Source organism: Peromyscus maniculatus, chromosome 2, assembly GCF_049852395.1.
Source record: "Peromyscus maniculatus bairdii isolate BWxNUB_F1_BW_parent chromosome 2, HU_Pman_BW_mat_3.1, whole genome shotgun sequence".
Taxonomy (NCBI): Eukaryota; Metazoa; Chordata; class Mammalia; order Rodentia; family Cricetidae; genus Peromyscus; species Peromyscus maniculatus.
The window spans coordinates 43,459,200-43,470,772 of NC_134853.1; the positions used below are offsets into that span (position 1 = coordinate 43,459,200).

The 11,573-nt window shown below is 38.1% G+C and overlaps 1 protein-coding gene across 9 annotated transcripts in view; it reads right to left on the reverse strand.

Moving 5' to 3' along the window:
- Positions 1-6,755, reverse strand: part of Sntg1 (syntrophin gamma 1) — a 925,417-nt gene extending 918,662 nt beyond the window's left edge. For 8 of the 9 annotated variants that reach the window (XM_076564008.1, XM_076564007.1, XM_042270922.2 and 5 more), the window contains exon 1: positions 5,437-6,228. The gene's annotated coding sequence lies outside the window, so the exon portion shown is untranslated. Of the gene's footprint in view, positions 1-5,436; positions 6,229-6,490 lie in introns of those variants that run through there. The other variant, XM_076564001.1, reaches the window with a different exon arrangement.
- Between the last annotated feature and the right edge of the window lie 4,818 nt (positions 6,756-11,573).

Consider the following 11,573-nt stretch of genomic DNA (forward strand, 5'->3'; position numbering starts at 1 on the left):
AGCCTTCCTCACTTAAGTCTTGGGAGCGGAATTCCCTGGCTTGGATAGTTAGAAAACAAAAACAAAAACAAAAGTAGAGAAATGAATTTGAAACAAAAGTGATATTGACCAAGTATAAGGCAAAGAGGTGTAAAAGAAGAAAAATCTGGGAGAGAGGAAGAAATAAGAGGGAGCGCATTTGCCATGAAAGTAAACATTGCTTTAAAATGAAGACAGGACTGTTGAGCGGGTGTAAGTGCTATCTTTACACCAGAATCTAGTTTTCCACAGTGTAGCATAGCAATGGGTGGACCAATGAGTCCTAAGCCTGTGTTCTGCCCAGCATGGGCATACTAGAACACAAAGAAGAGTTGTGACTTCACATAAAACTATGGATGTTCACATAATTTTCTTATAGGCACAGTAGGTTATTACATAATCAAAAAAATATATGAGCTAGTAAATAAACTAATTTAGACCAAGACCACCACATAATCATGAATGGAAGAAAAGCATGTTGGGACTCAGATCTTGTATGTACCTGACGTAGTTTTCATCTTCATCATGAAAAGCTATTTTCCCACCTATATAATTAAATTTTCTTCATATTAGATACTTATTCCTTATCACATATTTTTGAGGATAAAAAGTATTGTCCTCTTTTATTTGTTTAATCATTTTACAAGTTTTATACCTTTTTGATACATTATTATTACATACAGTAAAATTTCTAAAAGATTGCCCTCTTATTCATTTATTGTGAATAATTAATCAAGTTTTCATTCCTTGAAAAAAGGAAAACCTGGGGCTGGAGAGATGGCTCAGAGGTTAAGAGCAGTGGTCCTGAGTTCAATTCCCAGCAACCATATGGTGGCTCACAACCATCTATAATGAGATCTGGTGCCCTCTTCTGCCCTACAGGCACACATGCAGACAGAACATTGTATACATAATAAACAAATAAATAAATAATCTTTAAGAGAAAAGGAAAACCTTAGCTAAAATTCTGAATGAATGATAATATATTTGCTAAGTATAATAATTATGTAATAAAAACCTGTAATTACATTACAACTTTTTATTTTAAATGTATGAATGTATGTATAGTAAATTAGATAAATAATTATCAAATATTTAATCAATTATTCAACACAGATTTTACTGTTTAATAAATTTCAGTACTCTAGCTGTGTTGGCAAGTTGAAGGTCAAATCACTAAAAAACATAATGATCTCTAATTTGTTGAATACTTACAATTCTGAGCAAGCTTCACAATGATAAAAGACAAAGTCCTCAGGCAAAAGAAATTATCTTTACTTTGTATTCTTTCCCTCAAATCTTTAACATCCATTCTTTCTCCTTTATAGAAGAAACAAGTCAGTTCTCACAATAAAAAATTCTACACCCAAATAATTACAATTTTTTTATGCTCTGGCCCATTCATCAAATATTTTGACTACAAAACATATTAAAAATGACTATTGTGTCAAAAAACAATTTTATTTCTTAAACATACTACCAGCATATTTTAGTGATAGCCTAAAATTCTATACAAATATAATATTAATGTATGACATTATAGAAAATTCCATGTGACAAAATCAAATTGTGACATTCAATGAAAATTCAGAGTTCCTGAAGAGACATGAACATAATCCTAGCTTCAGACCACATGAAGACACAATACCTGCCATTTAGATACCTGCCAACAATCAGTGCCACAGAGTCTGTATTTCACTCCATCCCCATTGACAATAATCAAACTAAACACTTTCTTCAGGAGTTTTTAAATAGTTTCAAAGACTATATAGTCTCCTGAGTGTGTGTCCACACTATTAGTTATGAATATTAACCCTTCATAGAAAACAAAATCATGACACAAAGATGGTTAATAATTTTTTTCAAAAGTCAAAATGAAAGTTGTTAGAGTGAAGTAACATCATGGCCTAAATTTGACAAACTGGTATTAAACATGGCTCTAATAGTGAATGATAAATAATTTTAAATAAAATTCTGCCTATTTTGAAATTTTTATATCAAGAACAGAGGTGAGAAAACAGCACTATTATCAGGAAATTTTTATATTTTCACCAAGAGAATTTTTACTTGCATCCTTGACATGCAACAATTTTTAGGAAACTTTTCCATGAGTTGGAATGCTGTTGGAAATTCCTCATAAGACCTAACAAATACAGTACTGAGTTTCCCAAGTGACTCACAGAACACCATACTCACACTTCCTAATTTTCCATAAAATACATAACATTTATTTGGTTAATTAACATTTAAGAAATATAGGTGTAACTATATGAAAGGATCTACCTCTTATTGGCTGGTAAAAGTTTCCCCACTTGGAGGAAGAAGATCAAGCATCAGTAATTTGAGTGACCTGTCCTACAGTTCACATCACCATTTCAGGAAGTCTGGTGATTTTACGGCCAAACTGCACTTGCTTTCTTCAACATAATATATAGCATGTTTGACATTGCAGCATACCATATTTAGCACATTTAGCTACAGAGGAAGAAAATACTAAGTAAACGTGCTATCTGTCTGAGTGTTCTGCTCTTGCTCACTGTATAGGTATTGGGAGAGGTACAATGATCTATTTCTGGCTAACAATATTATTTTCTTCATTAGTGACTTTTGTTTATGTGTCAGACTGCAGTGAGTAGATTCATTGTCTATAAATATAGCTTTTAAATAGTAAAATAATATCAACTATCAAAGGATCTCATTAAATCTGAAAATAATCTCATATTTTAAATATTTTTAATTTATTAAAACTCAAGTAAATTAACAACTTCAAAGATAAACTCTGAACATTCAAATTTAAGGGATCTACAATTAATGCTAATTACTTTTAGAGAGTTAATTAACATTTAGGTAGTCTATACAAAAGTTTAGTGTTTGTGTTTGGGTTTCAGATTTTTTGGAACAGAATCTTAATATTTTGCCCAACTTAACTTGCAGCTCACTGTGTATCTATAGGGGTATCAAACTTCCCACAGTTCTCCTGCTTCAGCCTCCACAATGCTTCAATTAGAGGTCTGATTTATCAATCAAACATCCATGTCCTGTTTTTTTGTTTGGTTGGTTTTTTTGTTTGTTTGGTTGTTTGGTTTTTTCGAGACAGGGTTTCTCTGTGTAGTTTTGGTGCCTGCCCTGGATCTCCCTCTGTAGACTAGGCTGGCCTCAAATTTACAGAGATCCACCTGGCTCTGCCTCCCGAGTGCTGGGATTAAAGGTGTGCGCCACCACTGCCTGGCTTCCATGTCCTGTTTTTATGATACTTTATAATGTAAAGATTTGAGTCAGAATTCCTTCCCAACCTGCTATCATTCCATCTCTAGACAAAAAGAAGAAAACAGTAGAACAGATTCCAGGACTCATCTCTAGAATTAAGATACTAATTGCATTGATACTTGTAAAACCTGGACATTTTTTTCCAATATAAAAGAAAACATCCACCGAGGCAGGGACTGCTTGCATGCATTGGAGACACTTTTTCCAATAAACTGTTAATTTCTTTTCAGAGGTGAGTGGAATCAAAATGAAGGCTGATTTTCAGTAACCCTCTTACTCCTTATTGGTTCACTTATTTGTTTATACACTTATTTATTCATTTATTAGAGATTAGAGATTAGCCTTTAAACAGCTACTAAATAGACTTAGAAAAATTGTATCTCAATGTTACATTCTCAAGAGACAGCAACTGGTAAGAGCTTCAATACACTTTCTTAATATTGGAGTGGTGAATCAGAATTATTTACTTCAGTGACCAAATCTGCAAAGAGATTAGGCAAAGGTAACTTTTACTTTATTCAGTTTCTGTTCCACATGCCCCCTCCACCACCAAGAAAGGAACTGCAGTCATAAGACACACAGGGTTTATTCCAGAACACATTCTCATATTTTATTTTATGTTCCACTAACTTGGGAAGTCCATTTACATTAATAAATTAGTAACCAAAATAATAGTCTAGTCACATGTTGCAACTCTCCAAAAATGTGAATACATTTTCCATGTGGCAATCTGCTTCAACATTTCTTGGACTAGAATAAGAAAACAATTCTGTAATGGGTACATTGGAGAAATCTACATCAATTAATGCAGCCTTCTAGTCCTCGGATGATCATTTCTGACCTATCTGGGGCAACTCTGCCCCCAAGGAGTTTCTGCTTTCTGTCTGTGATGCAAGCAGCTTCTTGGTGAGAGGTGGGTATAATTAAGAAATGACAATTCATCGGAGTAGAATTTTCAATCTTAGTCAATATAAAATAGCAGTCATTAGTCCACCAACAAGTACCATGCTTTCTCAGAGGATTAGGTGTTCAAATTGAGAAAGTGGGAGTTAGTGTGATTCTGATGTAAAGGTATTTTATTTTCAGCTATACATGGTTAAAAAATTAAAAGAAATAAAAACTTCCAAATTCCTGTAGTTTTTATAAGAGACAAACTCATTCCACAGACTTGGTTAAGCATATACCATCACAACTATGAGAATCCTTCCTGTAAGTCAAAGGTCTCCACTGAGCAGAATGTGCTCAGTGGAATTGGGTGAACTTTTTCTGAAATGCTATACATGGACTATACATTTGTGTGACTGCTTTTACCCAGAAAACCTTTCCATTAAAGCACAATGCTTATCAAGGTCATTGTGAAAGCTGTAATTTTAAAGCTTTAGAGGAAGAATCTAGATAGAAGTATCAAGAAAAAAAATCATCTTAAAATAAATAGTTTGTTAAGAACTGATTCGTGTCTATTACTTACTTGATTTCAAAGAAAAGTGTTTTTTTAGAAGTAATCAGTCAGAAGGGGGTGGAAAATGTCACTCTCTTAAAGAGGCACAAGGAAGCTACTCATTTCCTTCTTTCTAGAGAGTCAAGGTTGACAGAGGAGGCTTGAGGTTTCTGTTGATAAGTCTACAATTCTGGCTACACTTGGTGACCCTGAATATAAAAGGAATAGAATATAGATGTATACATATTTTGTGACTGTAAATATTTCAGCAAGTTATCACCATCTAAAATATTAGAAGAGGTGATTGTGCCATTTCCAGCTTTTTCAGTTTCAGATGCAATATAACACAACCAGAATCATTTTTAACTCAATGTACATGATCACCAAACACCAGCACACATTAGTTTTAAAGAAAATAATAAGTAAAACATGAACAGATCCCCAGAGGTATTAGTTAAGCAGTAACAAAATGTCCAAGTAAAAGTTTGCTACACTAATGTAAATCACTTACATATTGTTTAGAAAAGCAAAATTCCAGACCAATTTACAAGGAAGAGCTTTTTTCTAAGATACTAATGTAAGAATAATCATTTTTAAACCATCAGAAGTACTCATTTTCCTTAATCCTCAACAATGTATTGTATCTTTTCTTTTAAATCTTTCAGAGTCATTAGTGTGTGCTGAAACATGAACATAATAGTATTATCACATACCTGCTGAGCAGAGGAATTGAAGTCTTTTCAGCTTCTCTAATGTTGGGGTTTAGTATCTCCAACCCCTCACAAAGCTATCTCCACAACAGCTGCAATCCAGTCAGGGAAGTTGTTAATTAAAGAACTGTGGGCCTTTGAGCATTTCGACTCCTACTGCAATGCTCATGGTTCCTTGATGTTTCTGAGAAATTCAACTCCACTCTTTCGCCTGCATTCCTTCCAGTCCCGCACATAAAATTATTTCTGAAGTTGCTGCCCAGAGTTTAAGTCCGTGAGGCCGGGTTTCTATTAATGACAGAAGAATGAAGAGGGTTGATTTTCATCCATCAAAGGGAACCGGCGGCATCGCCTTTTAGCTGCCAAGAGCTCTTGTTCATGACAGTGGCCTCAAGAACAGCAGTAGAGGCAGCCAACAGCAGCACAGCTAGGTCCCCAAGACTGCCGCCCTGTTGGGAGACGCTGTCCATCCCCTCCGGTGCTGAAGCGAGGGGACTAGGACCCTGTAGCCGGCCGCAGATCCTATTTCCCTGTTAAGGCCTCTTCCAGGACTCCCACCTTTGCCGCTTTTCCTCCATTTCTCATTTCTTGGGGATTATTGGTCTCTCCAGTATAATATCCTTCATTGTATACGCTGTCAGTGTTTCCGGAGAGACGGGAATCCGTGGGAAATAAGGTCCTAGCTTCTTCTGAGTCCGCACTGTCTCTGAGTGGGGTTCCTAATGGTAGAAATGAAAAATAACGTACGAACAAGGGCGCGCACAGGCGCGCACAGACGCGCACAGGATGGGGGGGGGGTGGTGGGGAGACAGGAAAAGGGGAGGGGAAGAGGAGGAGAGAGAAAAGAGAGGAGGAGGGGTCTGAGCACTGTGGAAACCGTAGAGGTGCTTTGGAAACCTCGTGGGTCTTTAATTACGAGAAGGGCTATTTGGAAGAGCCCAGCAAATCTTGCTTCCAAGCCGGGGCGAAGACACATTCGTATTTTGCAGCCCTAAGTGGAATTTCGAGACAGAGAATGCGGAAACAGATGGAAGGGACAGGGAGAGACATGGGATACCTTTGTTTCCGAGAAGCTGTAGCGAGGTGGAGAGCTAGCCAAGGCCGCAGAAGTGTGCGCTGGCGGCTAGGCCAAGGAGATTGCGTTCTAGCATGGACCCTCCCACCGCCCATTGCCTGGGCTCCCGGGGGCGTCTCGCAGAACAAAGACAGACAGAGGGTAGTGGATTAGGTAAACGGGGCTGCTAGGCCATCCGGAAAAGGCTCCGGCAAGACCTAGGCACAGGGCCGAGACTCCCAGGCCTCTAAACTCCACACTCCGACTCCTGGCTGTGCAGCGCAGACCCCACTCCACCAGAGAAGCTTCCTGTGGAGCTGGACACGGTTTGCGTTGGTGGCTCTATAGGAGGCCTCTGAGGGCTTCTCCACCCACACTTGGCAAGTGGTGCCGCCACGAATAGAGCGAGACTGGGTAATTGAAATACACAGCATGGAAAATGGGGCCAGCTGCTTAAAACCGCCCCCCTGCAGCGCTCGGAGTGACCATGGCCCTCTGATTCGAGCCTGGGCCGCTCCCAGCTCCAGCCAAAGAACTTGTGCAGCGTAGACTTCTGTACCCGGAGTTTGTTCCGTCCTAGGGACGATGCCTGCAGAGCGCAGGAGCACTTAGAAGGCAATAGTGCGGGCTCGGTACCAGGAGGCATTTTGCGGGGTTTCCCGGGCTGCACGATGAGGGCGGGAGGTGGCTGCACAGGAAAGGACTAGTAGGCTACCGGAGAGGAAACGTCCAGAGCACACTATTCCTCAAACGCTGGCCTGCTTTCCCTGGCTTGTGACCATTCCCTGTTTGCTGCTCTTCACGGCTCCTGCTGCACGAGGCCCACGCAAGTGCCTCCCTCATTTCAGGACTCTATATAGAGAAATACACTCGCAGGAAAAGCGCTAGGGTCCAGGCCCGCACTCACTTACTCCAGGTCTGAACCTAACTCTGGGGCACTTTACAACTCGGGAGTTCAAAGGACAAAGCTGATGATGTACAAAGACATAGTTTGGGAGCTAATTTTAAAGAACTTTTTTATTTTCCGTTTTCTGGGGAAAGGATTATGGTAAATTACTCCCTCCCCCTTCCTACCACCAATGTAAACAAGAGTTTCTTGTATCCATGAAAACAAATACGTTTGCCCAAATACGTTTGCCCAAATACGTTTCAGAAGGTACCCTATTTTTGCCAGAGAATAAAAATAGCTTGTTTAAAGGCTGTTTCTTGCCTTTGCTCTGTTACATGGTTATTTAAACTGATGCAAGTTATTGTTTAAATTGTTTTTTTGTACATATAGAGACATAAATCATCACAGGAAATTAGTGCAGCAAATAAAAGCCTATAAGTAAAGCACAGAGATGCCACTAATTGAAAGCATATGCACTTCATTACCCAACCACAGGGACAGATTTCCCTTTGTAGAGCACAGATTAATGCTAAGACAGAGCCTCCCTCTCAACCCTGCCACCAAGTAAAAAGAAATGGTTGATTAATTTAAGCTGTCATAACTAACAGATTATAGTAGTTTTGATGTCTTTTCTTGAAGAAGAAAAACTGTTGCACGTTTTTCCTCATTAACCTGTGCAAAGCATTGTAGAATGAAGATGGTGAAGAGCAAATGCAGTGGATCATCTAATGCTACAAATGAATGTAAAGTATAATAAAACAGGGACAGACAGGCTGAGGCGAATTGAAAAACTAGTTTTAAAAAAAAATGCTGTTGAATAAGATTTGTAAAAAGAAAATTTCAATCATTTTTATTCTTTTTTTCTTACTTTCATGTATTGGAATTACTTCTTTTCTTCTGTTTATTAATTTGTTTAAAATTTATTTTACATACCAACCACAGTTTCCCCCTCCCTCCTTAGTCCTGTTCCTCCCAAACTCCTTTATAGCCCCCTCTACCCCATTCACTCTTCTTCACAAAGGGTAAATCCTCCCATGAGAGTCAACAAAGCTTGGCATATCAAATTGAGGCAGGACTAAGTTCCTCCCCACTGCATCAAGGCTGAACAAGGCATCCCACCATAGGGAATAGGTTCCAAAAGAACACCTTTCACTTGTTTGGTTAGAATTACCCCAAGATATGTAATATTATTTGTGGCTATTGTACAGGGTGTTGTTTCTCTGATTTCTTTCACAGCCTGTTTATGATTTGTATATAGGAGGGCTACTGATTTTTTTAAGTTAATTTTGTATCCTGTCACAATATAAGGTGTTTATCAGCTGTAGGAGCTCCCTGATAGAATTTTTGGTGTCACTTATGTATACTATCATATCATCTACAAATAGAAAAATGTTGACTTATTCCTTTCCAATTTGTGTCCCCTTGATCTCCTTGTTGTCTTATTGCTCTAGGTAGAAATTTGAGTACTATATTAAATAGATATGGAGAGAGTGGAGAGCCCTTGTTTTGTTCCTGATTTCAGTGGAATCACTTTGAATTTCTCTCTGTTTAATTTAATGTTTGCTGTTGGCTTGCTTTTATTATTTTTAGGTATGTTCTTTGTATCTCTGCTCTGTTCAAGACCTTTATCATGAAGAGGTGTTGGATTTTTTCATAGGCTTTTTCAACATCTAAAGAGATGATCATGTGTTGTTTTTTTTTTTCAGTTTGTTAATATTGTGGATTACTTTGACAGATTTTCATATGTTGAACCACCCCTGCATCTCTGTGATAAAGCCTACTCAATCATGGTGGATGTGGTTTTTTTTTTTCTTTCTTTTTTTTTTTTTTTTTTGATGTGTTCTTGAATTCTGTTGTTGGATATTTTATTTAGTATTTTTGCATCAATGTGCATGAGGGAGATTGGTCTATAATTCTCTTTCTTTTATGCATCTTTATGTGGTTTGGTTATTAGGATAACTGTAGCCTCATAAAAAGAGTTTGGCAATGTTCCTTCTGTTTCTATTGTGTGTAACAATTTGAGGAGTATTGGTATTAGCTCTTCTTTAAAATTTTGGTAGAATTCTCACTTGAAACCATCGGGCCCTGGGCTTTTTGGGGTTGGGAGACTTTTAATGACTGCTTCTATTTTCTTAAGGGTTATAGGGCTATTTAAATTGTTTATCTGGTCTTGATTTATTTTTTCTAAGTGATGTCTATCCACAAAATAGTCCATTTCTTTCATACTTTCCAAATTTTTGAAGTATGACCTAGTGATATTCTGGATTTTTGGTTGTTTTTTCTAAGTGATGTCTATCCACAAAATAGTCCATTTCTTTCATACTTTCCAAATTTTTGAAGTATGACCTAGTGGTATTCTGGATTTTTGGTTGTTTTTTTCTTTTTCTTTTCTTTTCTGAGACAGGGTTTCTCTGTGTAGCTTTGCACCTTTTCCTGGAACTCACTTGGTAGCCCAGGCTGTCCTCGAACTCACAGAGATCCACCTGGCTCTGCCTCCTGAGTGCTGGGATTAAAGGTGTGCACCACCATTGCCTGGCTATTCTGGGTTTTCTCAGTGTCTGTAGTCATGTCCTCCTTTCCATTTCAGATTTTGTTAATCTTGATATTTTCTCTCTGCTTTTTGGTTAGTTTGAAAAAGAGTTTGTCTTTCTTGTTTATTTTCTCAATAAAACAAAAACAAAAACAAATCTTTGTTTCATTGACTGTGGTGATATTTTAATTGTGCTGAAAATGTGATTTTATTTGTATGTTAATAAATAAAGTTTGCCTGAAGATCAGAGGTCACATAGCCATAACACACACCCTTAATCCAATCACATAGCAGGCAGAGTCTCTGTGTGGTCAAGGACACAGCCAAGTATGGTGACATGAGACTTTAATCCCAGTACCAACCGTAGAGACCTGGGGGTCTGTATACACAAGCAGTGATGAGGAAGTCATGTGGTTGGGCTTAGAGCCAATGAGAAGGCAGAACAGGAAGGGACTAAAAACACAAGTTAAATGGGAAGAAACTCTCTCTGGGCAAGCGACTGCAGTGAGGTGGTAGGAAAAGGTAGTCATGACTCTTCTCTAGTTCTCTGATCTCTTTGGCTATTGCCTCTGTATTTGGCTCTGTGTTTCTTATTTCATAAGACTGTTTAGAAATCTGTCTACAATTGATTCTTCCTATTGTCTTCTTTGTTTCTATTTTATTGGTCTCAGCACTCAGTTTGATCATTCATCTACTCCTCCTGAATGGGTTTGCTACTTTTTGGTCTAAGGCTTTCTGGTATACTGTTAAATTGCTAATATGGGATTTCTCCAAATTCTTGATATAGGCACTTAGTGCTATGAACTTTACTCTCAGCACTGCTTTCATAGTGTTCAATAACTTTGGGTATATAGTGCATTCATTTTCATTGAATTCTAGAAAGTCTTTCATTTCTTTCTTTATTTCTCCCTTGTCCCAGTGTTGATTTATTTGAGCCTTATTCAGTTTGCATGAGTTTGTAGGCTTTCTGTAATTTGTGTTGTTGTTGAATTCCAACTTTAAGCCATGGCGATCTGATAAGATACAAGGGAATATTCCAATTTTTTTGTATCTGTTGAAGTTTGCTTTGTGAATTAGAATGTCATCAATTTTAGAGAAGGTTACCTGAGGTGCTGAGAAGAAGGTATATTCTTTTGTGTTTGGGTGAAATGTTTTATAGATATCTGTTAAGTCCATTTCAGTCATAACTGTTAGTTATTTGGCGGTGCTCTTACCCTGTGAGGAAATGTCACGAGACATGACAGAATCCACTAACAAAAGTTTTATTAAGATAAGAGAGAGAGACAGGTGTGCTCAGGCCTGTTGAAGAGACATGTGCATAAAGAAGGAAGCCGGGAATATGGCACAGGCTTATAAAGGCTGGGTCGTGCATGCATACACAGTTTCATGTGCGTAGATCACATGGTTGTGTTGCATGCTTTACGCAGCCATGTAAAGCCATGGGGTTCTGGTCACACGAAGCATTTTGACCCGGAAATCGTCACACGAAGCATTTTGACCCGGAAATGGCTATTTTGACCTGGAACTGGCTAGGCGGAAGTGTCTAGGTCCACTGGACATGCCCAATCATGCCCAACCATGGGAGTATGTTGTGAATCTATCAATAACATCTATTATTTCCCTTATTTCTCTATTAAGTTTCTGTCTGGCAGACCTGTCCATTGATT